Consider the following 19,560-nt stretch of genomic DNA (forward strand, 5'->3'; position numbering starts at 1 on the left):
ACTACCAGTTGGATATTAATATTGCACAGTAATAACTGGGCACCCTTTTAAGGGCATTTGAGTAGCTGATAAATATTAGCTGGGTGGTGGCAGTAATTACTACCATATAGTCTGGGTAAAAGGGGCATAGCTGGAGAACCTGTGCCAGCCTTCCCCAGAAGTGTCTGTGTGGTTGTGTAAACTCTTATCTCAAAGTGTGTGTGTGTCAGCTACTTGGGCAGGGACATGAAGCACTGTTTGAACAGACAGGGTGCTGGAGATTTTATCTTGCCCAGCTAGGCTGAGATCTGGACCCTAAAGCTGTGCCAGTGGGGAGTCTTATTGGGGATCTGGGGAGCAAGGGAGCGACCAGCCCCGGACTGACTGTGCTCTCTGTGTGCTCTTAAGGGAAATTGCACTTTACTGTGTGTATTTGTTATCCTTTCCTCATATATGAGATGCCCTCTCTGGTGTTAGTGGTGAGAATTGAGACTCCTTGATTGCTGGGTCAGGGCACGGGAATCACATATTAATTGGTGGCAGTGGTTGGGATATCCACCTCACATATTAATTGGTGGCAGTAGTTGGGATATCTTCACATATTAATTGTTTGGCAATGGTGGGATATTCACATACATATTAATTACTTGGCAAATACTAATTGGCTTGTAGTGATGTGGGTAAAGTGAATCCTGTAGCTTGTGTACAGTGAGCTTTAAGGTGTTTTGTACTCTAAAACAGCCATGAAGTAAATACTCAGAGTTCAGATCACAATTGTTTTATTTCTTTTGTTAGCTTAGTCAGAGTGAGCAGGCAGCATGTCAGAAGAGGAGTATGGAAAACTGACAAGGAGCCAGCTGGTGGAGATGTGCCAGGCTAGGGGACTGGTGCATGGAAACCTGACTAAGGTAGACCTGTTTGCAGCCCTGGTTACAGCTGCATCAAAAAACAGCAACCAGGAGGACAATCAGACTGGCAGGTAAAGATATAATTCCCTCGGAGAATGGACAGCTCAGCCTTTCTATAGTGGACTTAAAAATCCAGCTGGAGCTAAAGAGACTTGAGTTGGAGACCAGGCGTGTGGAATTAGAAGCAAATGAGAGACTGTGATGTTTGTAGGCTGAGGAGAATGAGAAACTGTTACATATGCAAGCTGAGGAACAAGAGAGACGGATGCAGCATGAGAAGGAGATGCTGACTCTTTGCCAGAGTCATGGAGGTAATGGGGAAGGGAGTAACTGGACCCTAGAAGCATAAAAGGTCAGTAAATTTCTTCCACAGTTTAAAGAGGGGGATAATTTTGATAGTTTCATTCATATGTTTGAGAGGGTATGTAAACAGTATGAAGTTGACCAAGGGCTCTGAGTACAATTCCTGATCCCTTTACTCCATGGTAAAACTGTAACTGCATTATCTAAAATGCCTAACATTGCATGTTTTGATTATACTGCTGTAAAGAAATGTCTTTTAGAACTGTTTAAGCTAACACCTGAAACGTATAGGAAAAAGTGTTGTGAGCATAGACGCAAGGCAGATGAAAGTGTGTGTGAATATGTTGCTGAATTAAGCACTTATTTCCATAAGTGGGTGAGTGGATGTCAAGTCACCACTTCTGAAGGGCTGGTAGACCTTTTGGTGAGAGAATAAGCCCTTAGCACTTTGCCTGAGGACATGAGGATCTGGTTAGCTGATAGACAATGTGCTACTTCAGATGAGTTGGGGAAGAAGGGAGACCTATACCTGGCAAGCAGGGCAGCCCTGCACAGGAAGGGGACCCCAGTACAGTTCATGGGTCTAAAAGAAACCATGGTGGGCAGCATAGACTGCCTCAACAGAATCTGCCAGTAGCAGGGGAAGCCACTAGTTCAGGTACACATCCAGGATATAGGGTTAAATGTTTTGAATGCAACCAGTGGGGGCATGTAGCATACAGGTGTCCACAGAGGCAAGGTGGGGAACAAAAAGTGAGGAAGCCAGTAAGTGGGAAAGGCAAAATGCCAATAGTAGGTTGTCTTGAGACAACAGGGGTACTAAACTACCATCCTGCAGATGTCCTGAGAGAGAAGGATTTGGATGAGGCAGTACCATGTACTTATGCAGCTACATGCGGTCAGGCTAGGAGACAAGCATGTGGGTCTGATAGCCTGGGGGAGACCCAGGCAGACTGTATACTTGCAGCCAGGACTGGTGAGGTGGTTACTTCAAGGAGGGAGCTACTCTGTAGCAGTGAAACTGAAATTGAGCTACAGCTGCTTGTGGATACTGATGGTCCCTTGGACAAAGGTAGAGGTGAGTAGTAGTAGCCAGGCTGACAGTGAGGCACCACTGTCAGAGGATGCCAGACTTCCTGTGGAAGGGGAGCTGGTTAGAGTTACAAGGAGAGAGCTGAGACAGGCTCAACTCTCAGACCCTACATTACAAGGGCTGAGGAAGGTAGCTAGGGAGGCACCTGATTCTCAACGAAAGGGGGAGTCTGTATACTGGGACAAAGGGTTACTATACAGAGAGTGGACCCCTGAGGGAGGGCTAGAAGGTGAGAGTACAGCAGTTGGTAGTGCCTAGAGCCTACCATCTGGCGCTTCTAGCCATAGCCCATGATATTCCCTATGCAGGTCATATGGGCACAAAATGTACAAAGAGGTGTATTATGCAGAACTTCTATTGGCCTGGAATTTCCAGAGGTGTAACAGGGTACTGCAGGACCTGTGAGCAGTGCCAAAAGGTAGGCATGGCAGGAGACAAGGTGAGAGCTCCTTTGATGCCTTTGCCTGTGATTGAGGAGCCATTTCAGAAGGTAGCTATGGATATTGTGGGTCCTCTGAGTACCCCAAGTTCCACAGGGAAAACGTATATCCTAGTGGTAGTGGATTATGTTGCACAATACCCTGAGGTAGTGTCTTTGTCTTCCATTGAGGCAGAGAAGGTGGCAAATGCTTTGTTAGAGATTTTCAACAGGGTAGGTTTCCCAAAAGAAATACAGTCTGACAGAGGTGCCAATTTCATGTCAGACCTGCTGGCTTGTCTCTGGAAGTCCTGTGGGGTGAAGCACATGAAGACCACCCCTACCATCCCCAGACTAATGGTCTTATTGAGAGGTTAAACTCTACTATCAAGTTTATGCTATGGGCATTTGCAGATCAGTTTGAGAGGGAGTGGAACAAATATTTGCCCCATCTGTTGTTTGCTTACAGAGAGGTTCCCCAGGAATCCACAGGTTTTTCACCCTTTCATTTTCTGTATGGGCATAGGGTGAGGGGACCTCTAGATTTGGTTTGAGATGAGTGGGAGGGTGAGTATGAGTCTCACAAGGAGTCTGTTGTGGCATATGTCCTAAACCTCAGGACAAGGCTCTGGGAACTCATGGGCTTGGCCCAGGAGAACCTGACAGAAGCCCAACAACAGAAAAAGGTGTGGTATAACAGGAATGCTCGAGCTAGAGAGTATGCTGTGGGACAGCAGGTAATGGTTCTCATTCCTGTCAGACACAACAAGCTGCAAGCAGCTTGGGAAGGTCCCTACAAGGTGATAATAAAGGTAAGTGATGTTAACTACATGGTGGAACTGCTAGGCAGAAGGCAGGGGCACAAATTGTACCATGTTAACATGATGAAACCTTACCGTGATAGGGAGGCCCTTGTGCTGAGCATTTGCAGTGGATTACAGGAGGAGTCTGAGGGAGATCTGGGGACTGATCTCCTCAGTGAGGCTCAGGCTGACACTTCAGTGGAAGTTTGAGAAATCCGAGCAGTGTTGCAGGAATTTGGGGACATGTTCACTGGGAAACCAGGGTGCACCCACCTAGTGCAGCACCAAGTAGATACAGGACCCCAAAGGCCTATTAGGCAGGCCCCTTATAGGGTGCCTGAGAGAGTCAAACAGACTCTGAAGGAGGAGATACTGGAGATGTTGGAGCTAGGGGTGATTCAAGAGTCCAACAGTCCCTGGGCCTCCCCAGTGGTGCTGGTGCCAAAGAAGGATGGCAGCACCAAGTTCTGTGTGGACTAGAAGAAATTAAATAGTCACACAGAGTCGGATGCTTACCGCATGCCTAGGACAGATGAGGCCCTAGAGCAGCTGGGTGGGGCTAAGTATCTTAGAACCAATGACCTTACCAAGGGTTACTGGCAGGTGCCCTTGACTCCCAGTGCTAGAGAGAAGTCAGCCTTTGTGACTCCTTTTGGCTTGTGTGAATTCACAAAGATGCCCTTTGGGATGCAGAATGCCCCAATGACTTTTCTATCACTGAATCCAAAATTCCTTCTAGCTGGAAAAAATTCTCTACCTTATCCATACACAAAGGAAGCAATTCCACAGAACTTGCAAACTTCAGGCCAAGAGCAATTTTCTCACCTCTCTCTAAAATATTAGAAAAATGCATGCACAAGCAAATCTTCAATTACCTACTACAAGAAAATGTATTCACTCCCACTCAACATGGCTTTCGCCCAAAACATAGCACATCCACAGCCCTTATATCCTTTATCAATACCATCTCCCTGGCTAGGGATACAAACAAACTAGTGTCTTGCCTACTCCTCGATCTCTCTAAAGCATTCAACACAATCTCCCACCCCCTGTTGTTGGCCAAACTCTCTGACCTTAATTTTTCCACTTCAACTATTGCCTGGTTTTATAGTGACCTCAATGACTGACAGCAATCAGTCATCACCATTGCTGATACCCTCTCTGAGCTAAACTCCATTCCCCAAAAATCCTTCTTATCCATCAAATACTGGCTTACAAAGAATCAGTTAATCCTAAATCCTAAACAGACTAAACTCTTGCTTTTTCTACCAAGAACCCAAAGCCACCTCAAATCTACTTTCTCTATCTCACCTCTCAACAGCCCTCCTATCAGAGTTGAATCAAACACTAAGCTACTCAGGGTCATAATAGATAACCAACTTAAACCTGACCTTCATATACACAACTGTATCAAAAAACACATCAACAACTCGGTCTTCTTTATAGAAATAAAAAATTCCTATCAAACAAAGCCAAAAATCACTCTATCTCATGCCTACCTTCTCCCATGCCTATTTTACAGCTCACAAATCCTCACCAAACTTCAGAACTCCCTTTTAACAAGATTAGAAACTACCTATAATAAAGTTGCCAGATTCACTGCTAATCAGTCCTATAAATCTCAACACTGTCTTTCTCTTAAAAGCTTGAACTGGCTAGAATTTCCCCACCAACTGCTTCTTTCTCAGCTTCAAATCATTCTTTCCATCCTGTATCTGCTGTCTCTCTGTCACAGCATCCCCATCCCCTGTCTCCATCTGCACCCTTCCCAGGATTCTCTGAAGCATAGACCAAAATCTACTTCAAATTTACAAACCTAAAAACAAAATAGGACAAAACCTCTATAGCTTCTCCCGTCCTCTCTTGGAATAAACTACCCTTGGATATCAGAAATATTAAGCAACCTGAACAATTCAAAACTGCAAACAAAGACTTTGAAAGAAGTACCTGAACCTGTCAATTCACATGTCCTCCTTAACTGTCTACCCTTAGCCCCTCAGCTGTCTCCTTCCCTCCTCTCCCCCTTTTTTCTTTCATCTTCATTCAACAACCTTAACTGTTGAAACTGACTTTAAATAGCTTATACTACCTACTCAAACTTTCTACTCAAGTATGTTTATGTCTATTCTAATTGTTTTACTAAATATCAAGAGGCTACATGCTTTCAGGCACTCCTTTTCGTATGTTGCTATGTAGCTACAACCGTTGTTACCATGTTCTTGATATTGGCTATACATCTTTGTAAAATCGCTGGTGCCTTAACAGTATAAATTGATAACTATAAATTAACTTTTTGAAATATTGTACTATACTTTGCATATGTGTTAACTGTGGAGCATTTCTCCCCAGGGTTCCGCTGAAAAAGGGCAACAGCGAAGTTGGACTAACTTGGTCAAGAAATGTCAAATAATAAATAAATAAATTGTTTTACTGAACCTGGTCTATGTGCTGGGTTGTACATATGCTGATGTTGCTGCCTCCGAATTTATATTATTTAATACAGCTTTTGTACTATTAAAGATGGTTAAATTCATGTCCGGTATATAGCAGGCAGGTGGATGGCTTGCCATACTGGGTGCTGGTGTAGGTTGGGTTTCCGTGGAAGAGACTGGATTTGCCAAGGCTTTATGTTGAAAGCATGTTATTAGCCAATAAGGTGCCTTTCAGATTAAATACTGTCCTAAAACTTTGGAGGCTTTGTACCCTTTAAACTTAGCTGGTATTAAAACAAAAGTTTCAGATTTAATTTTTAGTAAATTAAATTCCAAAAACAGAAGCGTCAGGGTTATCTAGAATCTCTTTGTCAGTTTTTAAAATGTCACGTGTCTCTTTTTCGGCCGCAACATATAAATAGTGCATGGTTAGGTGACTTAACCAGACTCACACAGTTTGCAAATACGGATTTAAAGAATTAAACTCAGGAATGTAGGACAAAGTACATTGCCAACCCATAACTGTAATCCTTTGTGCTAAACTGGCTGTTTACACTTGTCAGCATTTGAAATTTACACACCCAGCCTTGCACTGTTCAAAATATTTGATCTGTTCCACGACTCATACTTAGCAACCAGTTCAGTAACTTCTCAAATTATGTCTCTGTTTATAGTAATCTGCCTTGCTTTTTCAAGTCACATAGATGAGGCCTTTAAATGCTGACTGTCATTATATGTGAATGTTCCACCTCTTAATGGGTGTAAGCCAGGTGTGGTGCACATATCTTTTCATTCAGAAGCCTCAGCAGGAAAAATACTGAGTGTCAGTCAGAGGTCAGCTACATTTATTTTCAGCTTGTTTTTGCATATTGTGTGAGACAATGACTATTATTTTGGTCCTTAAATGTCTGTAACATTTTGGATTCAGAGGAACAAGCTTTATTTCTAGCAGCAGTGTCTTCTGCTTTTGAAACTAAAGTGATATATTTTTCCACAAATTTTGGTCTAAATGAATGCGTTTAGAAAATGCTGCTGTTTGAGAAATATGTTAATACTGATACAGGCTGAAACTTGTATGCATTCAAGACAAAATAAAAGACAAATATGAAAAGATGCTTTAGCATACAGAATATGCAAATACCCTTTTAAAGCTGTCATTGTAGCCAACAAGCTAGACTTGGTGCATTGTAACAATTTTAGTGTGATGACCCCACATTTTCTTTTTCAAGCTTTACATCAGCTCTTTCTGGAGAGCAGTGCATGCAGTCCAGATGAAGATATCAAGGCGTACAAAATGGCCATGATGATCTTGGCAGATCTTTTTGCCCTGTGTGGTATACATATGGTCTACATTGCAATATACAAGCTGTGGTATGACCTTATGCCCCTTTGCACATTATCTTCAAGTCCTGTACTAAATACATACTGCCCGTGTGACAGCAGTCTATGTGCCCTGTCCACAGCAAGACTGACACCCCTGATGAAATGTTTTCTAACTGAAGAATCATCATAGTCTCTGCCAGTGTTTTCTCTACAGTGAATTTATATTTTAGCACATGCACACAGGGAAATTGTGCAAAATGTTTGGCAAATAAATAACAAAATACATGATATGCAATTCAATTCTTCTAATGTCCACACATACCTCAAATAAAGCATTATGCAACCATTACAAAAATGCCATCCCATGTATGGACAAAACACCCAGAAATTTAAAAATATGACAAGGTCATTTTCATCAGTCTTCTAGGAGGTAAGTTTTTACAGCATATAGACAATGTCACATGACCTGTTTATGGACAGGATGCTACTACTAATCCATTTGTATAGCCCCCAGTGACCCAGATGTATCCACTACAAGCACAGGTACACTATGTGCAGTTTAAAGATATTGCATCATCATCATCAACATCATCAACCCCTGACTCATTATCTGAGCTCAAGGAAGAGCTGAGTGCTCTGGCATCTGTGAAGACACAGCCCAAAAACAAAAGTTATCATATATCCACACAAAACAAAAACACTAACCTTATTTAATCAAACTTATGCAAAATATGATATAATCTCATCTGCTGCATAACTACACTCTGTGTCTCATCCCCCTATTGACATTTGGAGTAGGGTGCTCCTATCTGTAAAGTGTAATACTATGAAAGAACATTAGCACAGCAGTATACCAGTAACCCTATCAATATGAGAAGCAAAATATGGATTATACAGCAATAGCAAGTCATGCTTACCCAACACAACATCATGTATAATGAACTTTGCACACAAGAACCGCAAAAATAATGTGGCATCGTGAGAACACAAACAGAGATGCATATGCACCCAATGGCAATGCAATGGAGAAAGCCACCATTTTACTATCAAAGCAAATGTAAAAAGTCAACTCAAGCGTGACTTTGTTATGAAACTGTACTCCCTATATGTCACATCTGCTACCAATCATTAAATCAGCAAAGTAAATTTAATTAATTCAGCAAACTAAATTTAAAACAACAAGCCAAGTATGTAAGCATCCCCATGACCCTGCCAGGAAGTAAGCCATCCCAATCTATACCCCTTTTATTTGGTAAGATCATTTCTGTTATTACCTCTATTTCCACAACTTGCAGCACATATATTCTATTGATGCATTGAAAATATCTGGACATGCATCATGTCCATTAGTTAAGTCTCCCTTCCCCATCTTCTGCTGAAAACAGTCTTTCATGCTGCAAGCCCAAGAGCTAATCCCCTCTCTGCAAACATGCAAGCCTTTCATAACTTACTCTGACACAAAGTGTAGCCCTGCACACCACATAGAGTATATGTTTCTGAAAATAATTGCAAAACAGTCTTTCTTAGGTGTGGTAAATGATAAAACAATACACAGTGCAAGCTAACCGCATCAACACACATAATTATCTGATCTACATTCAGAAATAGTGAACAGAACTGTACACTCACTATTTGTACTATGCTGTGTAAATATACCTCCACAGAACAAAACTGTCTGCTCCCAGTAGCACAGGGGAGCACTGCAGGAAATGCTATGCACTAAAACTGGGCCATTCTAGCAGAATAACTTACACATGAGCTAAATAAAATGTGCACACCTGCATCTAAACATTGGCATAATACCTAGTAGGCAGATATAGTTGAATTCTTACTCTGCAATGCTGCCTGGTCTACAAAGAGACATCAACCAGAATTAAAATCTACCTTTTAATAGAATAGCAGGGCATGTCCCATTTCTGCAACAAGCCATTTGGTAGGGGAAAATCTTGTCAACAATGTAGTCCCATAAAGTAGTACATATGTTTCTTTTTGTGCAGTAGTCAGACAGAGGCAGTGTTGTACTTTGCAAATGGGCCAACCACTTATAGTGCAAACACAAATATGTGAGGACTGAAATATAATTAATTTGGACCTGATAATACCTAAAGACCATGGAAATAACAATATTAGTGGAAATGAGTTAAAACGAAGAACTACTTATAACCCACCTTTACACCCCCAACTTAAAAATCTTGAAAATATGTTAGATAAAGAAATTAGAAAGGCGTATTCTTATTACAAGGGACATAAAAACAACCTGAACTCCGATGAAAAAGGTTGTTTGGACAAATTGAGAAACAACACTTCACTTAGAGTTATGAAGCCAGATAAAGGGGGAGGGGTGGTTATAATGGAATCTATGCAATATGAAAGTAAAATTAATAATATTCTTTGGGAAGAAAATAAATATTCTTCAGTATCTATAAACGAGGTTAATATAGCCTATAAAAAAATAGATTCTAACCTATTTGACATGATGCAGGAAGAATTAATTGACTTTAAAACATACAAGTATTTAAAGGTAGAAAAACATAGGATTCCATCTTTATTTGGAATCCCAAAGATTCATAAAAATGAAATTGATCCACCGTTCAGACCTATAGTTTCAGCTGAGGGGTCTAAGACTCAACCCCTAGCTAAGTATATTGACTTTAAGCTAAAACATATCTGGATGAGTGAAACTTTCATGTTAAAGGATTCTTGGGATTTACTAAAAACCATAACAACAGAATTATATGAAGAAAATATAATTTTTGTGACCATTGACATTATCGACCTTTTTTCTTCCATACCTTGGGTTGAAGGTATAAGGATGTTTGAAGATAAAATATACCTAGAAAATCGTTTGAGTCAAAAAGAAAAATTAACCTTCACATGGTTAATGGATTTAGTGTTGCGAAATAACTTCCTATATTTTAAAGGGGAATGTTACCAACAAATGCAAGGAGTTGCGATGGGGGCAGCATGTGCCCCCACGTTTGCCAACCTAGTTCTTACTAGGTGGGAAGAAGAAAACATCAAAACTACTGATTTTAAAAAATATTGGAAGCTATATCGCCGTTTCTTGGACGATATTATTATTTTTTGGAATGGCAGTACAGAAAAACTTGACGAATTTTTGGAATGGTTAAATATCACTAGTTCCTTTTTAAGGTTCACCCACAAAATTACAGAAAACAGGGTACAGTATTTGGATGTGGAAATCTACAAATTAAATAACAAATTAGAAACTGAAGTGTATAGAAAAAATACCTTCTGCAACTCATTTTTGCACTATGATAGTGCACACCCTCTACACTGTAAAAAGAACATAGTCAAAGGTCAATTTGTAAGAGGGAGTCGTATGACCAGCAGAAAGGAAGATTTTGAGGAAGAATGTAATTTGTTAGAATCCTTGTTCCTAGAAAGAGGATACCCACCTAAACTAGTCAAGGAAATTAGAAAAGAAGTAGTTAAAGGCAGAATTGATAGATTCAAACCTATAGTAAATAATACCAACCTAGAAAGAACAAGTTTTACACAAAAGGAAAACAACACCTCTAGTTTTGAGAAAACTTTAGTATTAGAATATAATGGAGTTAATAATATAACAAAGAAAAAGTTTTTGAAAGAATGGGAACGTTTTATCTCCATTACAGATATAGAAAAAATACCTAGAGGCCCACAAAAAATAACATACAAAAATTCTAGGAATTTAAGATTACTATTGGAAAACAAACCTATAAAAACTACTAGAAGCAAAACTGGCACCTACAAATGTGGTAGGTGTAACCAATGCCAATATATTATGAATGTAGACAAATTCTATTTAGAAAGTAGAAACAAGTGGTTAGGTAATAAAGAATACTATAATTGTGACTCAAAAGGACTGGTATATTTAGCTTGGTGTAAAGTGTGTAAATCCTTCTATGTAGGTAAAACAGAGAGAAAGCTAAAAAGAAGGATTTGCGAGCATTATTATGATATTTCTATTAAAAAAGACACTAATGCACTTTACAAACACCTGAATACATGCCCCGAAGCTAAATTTTTCTTTTTAGTGTTAGAACAGGTCAAAACAGATGGCAGGGGAGGGCCATGGGAAGAAAGAATTGAATTTCGAGAACTTTGGTGGCAACTAACTTTAGATGCCAATAACCACCCTGGCCTGAATTAATTTATCTCCATAATGCCATTATTAAAATTAAGATCTGCCAAACTGTAATGCCACAAATGAACAGAATTTCTTATGGTATATGTTTTTAAAATAAACACATATGTATAAACAATCCATAAGTGAATAATTTTTTATACCATTTTTATCTTTATGTTTTACATTGGTCGAAGCCCCCCCCCCCCTTTTCTTGCTCCAGAAATATATTTTTACAAGAAATAATTTTAAACTCAAGTTAAAAAACTTTTTTAATAACTTATTTAACATAAAATGTTTTTGTAAAACAGGAATGATAGTGACAATGGTATTTTTTACATGTTTTTATACCTTTCACCTACAGAAGTAAATACAATTTATTTATTTATTAAGCTTTTGAAGTTTTTCATAAGTTCTTGTCGGAAATATATTTCAGTGTAAGGATATTGTCAACAGAAATGATTTTTTATGCTATAGAAGTACTATACAAAAGTTTAATGAATTATTCATGAGTACACACATAAGATTGGTTGGTTTTAAATTGTTAATTTAAATAAATAATGAGTTTTAATTAAGTAATCAATTCAAACAGGATATAAATATGTGTCAGAGATTGCCCATGTTACATCTGATGAAGTCAGTTGGTTTGTAAGGACGAAAACGTACTGTGGAAATAAAGGCGTTAATGTGTTTTGAACCTCGGATTTTGGCTCCGTTTTGTGCTTGGCAACGTAATTTACTTTGACTGACAAAGTTATCTTTATCCGTTTTTCCCAGATTTGTTTTATTGGTCTTTACAGTGTCACATATATGCCACCTGCTGGATAGGGGCTCAAAAACTAGCTTCAGACCAAAAGTGGCTCTGGATTTCAAAATGTAGCACAACACAGCAGTTTGGGTAGGTCTGGCTAGATGTACAAGGAGCACAATTTTAACAATTAGCAGAGTTTTGTGCTCATGTAAGATTCAAGGGAACCTGGAAAGATCCTGTTTGGACAATGAGGTTTTCAGGTGTACTTCGAATACCTGTAGATATAACTGACTTCCAAAGTCAGTACAACTGGTGAGCTCTCAATTAAGGGTTACTCTGGCCCCTGTTTTCATCTTGCTAAATTCTAAGAAGGCTATGATGAATTACACCTACAGTGCCTTCATTCAAACCTCTTTCCATAGGTGCTTACGTCATCTACTATAGATACTCTGGAACCAGGAACAGAAGCATGGTCTCAAGTTTAAATATGTTGCATACCAGGAATTCCAATTTGAAATAAGCTTGAAATTAAGGCGATCCTGGTGCTGGTGCACCTGTTCCCATGTGGCATCCCCTTTGCATTCAGGCTGTTGCTAGAGTCTTGTTTGAGGAAACCTGTGGCATTCTTCAAATGGTACAGTGGCAATGCACATGGCTAACCCAAGTATAATACTTGTATACCGCACCTGGCCCCTACATTTATTCATCCTTCTCATCCATAAAGGAGCTGTTTTTGGCATCCCTTCCACATAAATAAAGTAGCATGACAGGTTGGCACAGGATCCCCCAGAAAATGTTCTATGAACCACCATAAATTGCTGATGCTTGTGTGTTATGAGCAAAGCAATGATGACTGCCTTAACAAGTCCATCTTACATGGACTGCCACCATCCCCCAAGAGATGGCAGTGGTACCAATGACATGAAGCCATCTGTCACCTGATGCAGCTACCTTAGATCCATAGCACACCCTCTATACTTATAGGCAGATATCTCCTTATGCCTAATAAGCCATCAAATGTTGCCCCCTTCAGCGGGCTGCCTGTAGGCTTGTATACCAGCACATTATTATCAACTACTTAAGCAATAACTGACAATGTGGAGTGGTATATTGAAGATTTACCCACGGTTGGTGTGGTTTAATCACGAGGGCGAAGCCCAAGTGATTAAATAAAGCCAACCGTGAGTAAATTTCAATATACCACAACCATGGAGTCGGTTATTGCTATTATACAATGATATTATTTAAGAAAAAAATACTTAACAACAAGAAACTGTATCTGGAACACGTAGCAGATTTAGTGGCTACAGCTAGGAACTGTAATAGTGTGCATTACTATAATTGCTCTTTTTATTTAAATTACTAAATTGTAAACTGCTTTTTCATACTGAGACTTGGATTTTCTCTTTGTGGGTGTTCTTTCTATGCTTTTAAAGTGAGGTTTCTATGTTCTGCTCAGGTGGCATAATCTTGATAGAGGCCTGTTGTGTAGACTGGAAGTTTTGTTTGTGTTTCTGGCAGCCATTTTCTGCTGATTGTCTTCATTATTGAGACTAACAAGGCCTCCTGACCTTCTGTAGTACGAGTGATTGGGTAATAGCAGGGGCTGAGTAGTAATCTGATCTTCCAACTCTTCCATTCTTACTGCTATATAAACCCTGTGTTTTATAAAGGCTCTGCTTGTATTGTCAGGCTCTGGATTGCATTGCATAAGTGGAAATTCCTTAAGATTCCAAGAGCAGGCTAAGTTATTTCTTACACTTATTTCACTGAATTGCACTTCTGAAACGCTTATAATTGTGCCATACAATTGATCTACTATATTTTTGCACTGTTTTAAAGCTTTTTTTATTGTTTCCCTGCATTTATGTACTGTTTTAAACTGTTTTAACATTACTTGACTGTAAACTGCTTTTTTATACTGAGAGTTGTATTTTCGGTTTGTGAGTGCTCTATCCAAACTTTTCTGTGCATTTCTGTCTGTTAAAAGCATTCTCGAGTCTGCTCCTTGATCTGTTTAAACCTTTCTGGCTACAGCTAGGAACTGTAATTTTTCCCATCCACCCTCCCTAGTGTTGTGTGTTCTTATACTTGATAGCTTTGCAGTTGCCCGCCCATACTCTATATTTTATCTGTGACACTCCTCCCAGTCTAGTGTCATTAGTTCACTCAATCTAATAGAGAACATTTGTGAAGGCCAACCCACTCAGATTCCTAACGTTGAATTAACTTCTGTTCCAGCTTTCTCCATTTCCACTTTACTGGAAAAAAAAATTCTAAGCTTGCTTCCCCCCTTTCCTGTGGCAGGTCAGATACGGATTTGCTGTGTCCAGGACTGTTTGTGAGCTCCTAAGCCCCCCCCACACACACACACACACACACTTAACTGGGGTTAAACTATTCTTGGCGTCTGTTTTTCAAAATTTCCCTTGCAACTAGCCAGCTTTTTAGTTTTAGCACTCATCTGTTTCTTTGATCTCAGCACTTGTTCAGAACTCATTGTAAGCACTAAATAAGTTACAAATTACTACAGCACTCAACTTTCCTCACTTGTCTAGAGGAAAACAGTTTTTAGTACTTAATAAATAAGCACCTATTCAGGCATGTCTAAAGGTCAGCTCCTGATGAATCTGGGCATCTTGGGACAATGCAGCAATTGCCTCATGTATACAGACAACCCTCTTCTCCTACCACCCAACACTATGACCTGTGAGAGATGCACTTATATAGCCAAACTGGAAGCAAAGCTCTCTTTACCAAAGACTGGCCTAGACAGTCAAGAGGAGAAGGTAAACACTTGCACCGCACCACACTCATCACATAGTTCCTCAAAATCTACACCACCAAAACACACACACAGAACCACAAAACACACACCTACATTCATGGAGGCTCTCAGTACTAATCTGCCCAAACAACAGCGACCTCCAAAGCAGAAATGCAAGCAACCTCCACCCCCCAACACAACCCAAATGACACATAACCCACATACTCAGTGTGCCACTCAACTACAGCCCATAAGGCATAACGTACCTAACACTCTAGTCATAGGTGACTCTATAGTCAGGCACACTGATGTTCTACTCACCAGGCTAAACAAGGAAAAAGTTACTGTCAGCTGCCTGTCAGGTGCCAGGATCCGCCACATAAGCCATGCACTCAGGTCACTCCACAACAAGTACAAATATGACTCTGTTATTGTCCATGTTGATGTGACTGACCTGAGATGTACCTCCCTGGACTACATGAAAAGAGACATGGAGGAGCTCTCTGATCTTGTAGCCCAAGCCGGTATGACCCTAGCCCTGAGTAGCATCCTGCCATCACCCAGAATGACACCACAGTACAAGGACAAAATGACTGACTTTAACAATTGGCTAAGCTTCTGGTGTCATTCTAAGGGAATCCAGTATCTGTCTGCCTGGGATGACATGATCGACAGACCATGCTGCTTTGCCAGAGATGGCCTGCACCTGTCGCCCCTGGGATTCCGGATACTGGCAAAGGCTCTTGCCACCCCTATAGTGCCTTTTTTAGGCAAGGTTCAAATGACAAATTCACCACCATAACAGGTACAAGCAAGCAAAATCTGAGGGTAATGCTACTCAATGCTAGAAGTCTAAACCTTGCGGCCACCAAACCAGGACTGAAACACTAAAGGTGGAGGCGTGTCCATATTCATTAAGGATATCCACACCTCCAAGCTAGTTGCTCAGCATAATGCATCCGTGATTATCCAAGTTCAACTAACTCTGGGCAAAACCGCAATCCAGATTGTAGCTTGCTACAGACCCCCCACCATGCCCCAGGATTCCCACTCCTCTTTTCTTGATACACTGGAAAATATTAAGGTACAACCCAACAATCTAATAATGGGTGATTTCAACTACCCTACCATTAACTGGGAAAACTATTCATGTACCTACTGTTTTGCTCAACGTTTTCTGGAAATCATCAATTCCAACACTTTGGATCAACTTATCCACACCCTCACCAGAGGCAGCAATATCCTAGACCTGGTCATCACCAACATGGGTGACCGGTGTTCCACACCAGAGGTCAGCTCCTCGTTGGTCAGATCCGACCACAAGCTAATCACCCTAGACATACACATCCCGCTCCCACCCCCATTAGGAAAACAACCGTAAAAAACTTCTCCAGAGCCAACTTCACGCTTCTTAAGACAGAAGTGGCAAACTTCATGACACCCATGCAGATGGACAATAGAGGTACGACTGCTAATCCTACACAAATGCACTTTATAAGCACTTACACGAATGCATGGATTGTGCTATCCCTAACAGAACCAAGATGCTATCCTCCAAAAAAAGGAAGCCAATCTGGTGGTCTTCTGCCATAAACAAACTCTACAACAGAAGAAAGAAACTGTTGCAAAAAAGAGTAAAATCCCACGATTGGAGGAACTCCCTGTTCAGCCTCAGTAAGAAGCTGAGATCCCACATAAACTCTTCCAAAGCTAGTTATGAAAACAAAATTGCCATCGATTCTAAAGACAACCACAAAGCATTCTATAGCTATGTCAAAAATCTCAATGGCAACACTCAGATCTGCTCTGAGTTACAGCACAATGACACTAAATATACAGAACCAACTGATATTGCCAACATCCTGGCAGATAGGTTCAGTGCTAACTTTACCCCCCTCTCACCCCCTAAAGGGCCAATCTTTATACCGGAAGAATGCAAAGTTCCTGTAATCACGGCTGCACAGGTAAAAACTTCACTCTCCAAAGCCAAGAACACAGTATCCATGGGACCTGACAACATCCCAGGCTGCCTTCTACATGAACTACAGAATGAACTGGCACCCCACCTAAGTACCATGTTCAATCATAGCCTCACCTCAGGCTTTGTGCCCATTGAATGGCGCACCGCGACAGTTATCGCACTCCACAAAGGGGGGGCCACAACAGACCCCTGGAACTACCGCCCCATTAGCTTGACGAGCCTTGTCTGCAAGGCCATGGAACGTATCATCATGGAACTCATAAACAAAGACATTGGAGATCTCCAAACCCTGGACCAGATCATGTCTCCTAAACCTGATAGACTTCTTTGAAGTAGTCACCAAAGCCATAGATATGGGTAAGGTGGTTCACACAGCCTACCTAGATCTCGCCAAGGCGTTCGACACCACCCCCCACTCTGAAATTATAGATAAACTCACTAAACTAGGTATAAATCCCTATGTCACAAGATGGGTTGCCAAAATATGGGTTGCCAACTGGCTTACTGAAAGAACCCACACTGTGAAAGTAGCAGACTCCAAATCAGACTTCAGACCAGTGACAAGTGGAGTACCACAGGGTTCAGTCCTGGGTCCTCTCCTGTTTGGTATCTACTTCTCTGAAGTACAGGCTAACACAGAAGGTCTTTGGCTAACTAAATTCACAGATGACTGCAAACTAGGAGCCATAACTAAAACTCCTAACGATGTGGACATCCTACAAAAGGGCCTTACTGAGACAGATGCCTGGTGTCAAAGACATGGTCTCAAGCTCAATGCCAAAAAGTGCATTGTCATCCCCTTTGGTAAAAATTCTGTACCCATGAACTACCACATAGGCGGTAGTCTACTTAACACCGAAAGTGTGATAAGAGACCTTGGGACACAGGTGGACAGTAGTCTCTCCTTTGATAATCACATCGCCAAAGTGGTCAGGAAATCCTTCTACATGGCACATCTCATCACAAAAGGTTTCTCATCCAGAAAAAAAGAGGTCATTGTTCCCCTCTACTCATCACTCATTAGACCCATTATAGAGTACAATGCCCCTTTTGGTATGTACCTCACAAGACATCTACAACTGGAAAGGCCGGACAAATACCTCACAAAGAGGATTACTGGCCTCAAACAGATGCCTTATGCAGACCGTCTCAAAAAACTCCAGCTTTACTCCGTCGCATATCGCCTACTCAGAGGCGATCTCTGCCTAACATACAAAGCTATGTCAAACCCAGAACTGTTGGACATGCTCCACTTAAAGAAATCCCAGTCCCTCCGAGCTACACACTCTAGGGACCTAAACGTGGACAGCACAATAAACAGAACATGCTGGAGGGATAGATTCCTGTCCCAGAGACTTCCCATACTCTGGAACAGACTACCTATCTATGTCAAACAGAGCTCCTCATTAGCACTCTTCAAGAAAAATCTTGATGATTGGATGGGTAATAGGAAATTCACCCCAGGGATCACTTCTGTGGTTCTGCTTGACAGGGGCACAGGAAAATAATTTTCTTGGGTGACGAAAGCCAGGGTACATTTTTGGCTAGGCTTGTACAGGCCCTAGGGCCAATAGCCTAGTACCTACCTATGAACAAATTCACTGTTTACTGTTTAATGAAGGAATAAGCACTTTCATGGTAAACTCCAACACCGCTTCGTCAGATAATTAATAAGATAAAACCCACTTTCTTAAATGACATCAACAGACCAATCAGTAACATTGATCCACCCCTACTTAAAACAAATGTAGCAACAGTAACATCCATATTCAAAACATATAAAAAATATATATACATATAAATTGTATAGCTATAAAAGTATATGTATTTAACATTACATATTAATGAACATATAAAAAAATTTACATAGTAAAACACATTATAACATCCATCTTATTTAAACAATCTCCTTGATTTCTGTTTTGTTGACACATTTTGGTCACCAAAACAGATGTCAAGAGGAGAGCAAGATCAACAATCCCTAGGGTTGGAGAACATGCATCTTCCCCAGGGACTGTCCTATCTCAGAGTTAGTATATATAATTAGCAGGGTGTGCAGGGCCCCACATGAGGGATGAAATTATTTTTTTTCAGTGTGGACTGCACACTAGCAAATTGGTTTTAGTGAGTCAACAGCCAGGAAATGTATTCTCAGTCAAAGCCAGTGGATTGGAGACTGTAAAGTGGTGGCAGGGGAAAATGTAGTTGGGCAGCATAGGATGGTGGTTTGTAGGATGACATTGGTGATCAAGAAGAGGAGGAGGAGTGTGAGGGCAGCACCAAGGATCAAATGGTGGAAATTGAAAAAGGGTAATTGTGAGGTGGAGTTCAGGGATGAGTTAAGACAGGCACTGGGTGGCAGTGGAGAGTTACCAAATAGCTGGGTAACTACAGCAGAGCTAGTAAGGGAGATGGCTAGAAAGGTGCTTGGTGTGACATCTGGACAGAGGAAGGATGACAAGGGGACCTGGTGGTGGAATGAGGAAGTACAGGAGAGTGTATACAGAGAAAGAGGTTGGCGAAGAAGAAGTGGGATTGTCAAAGAGATGAAGAAAGTAGACAAGAGTATAAGGAAAGGAGGTGCATGGCAAAGAGAGGTGGCGAAGGCTAAGGATAAGGCGTATGGAGAGTTGTATAAAAGGTTGGACACTAAGGAGGGAGAAAAGGACCTGT

The sequence above is a fragment of the Protopterus annectens genome, chromosome 3.part0 (genome assembly GCF_019279795.1).
Source record: "Protopterus annectens isolate FY-2018-M chromosome 3.part0, PAN1.0, whole genome shotgun sequence".
Classification (NCBI taxonomy): Eukaryota; Metazoa; Chordata; order Ceratodontiformes; family Protopteridae; genus Protopterus; species Protopterus annectens.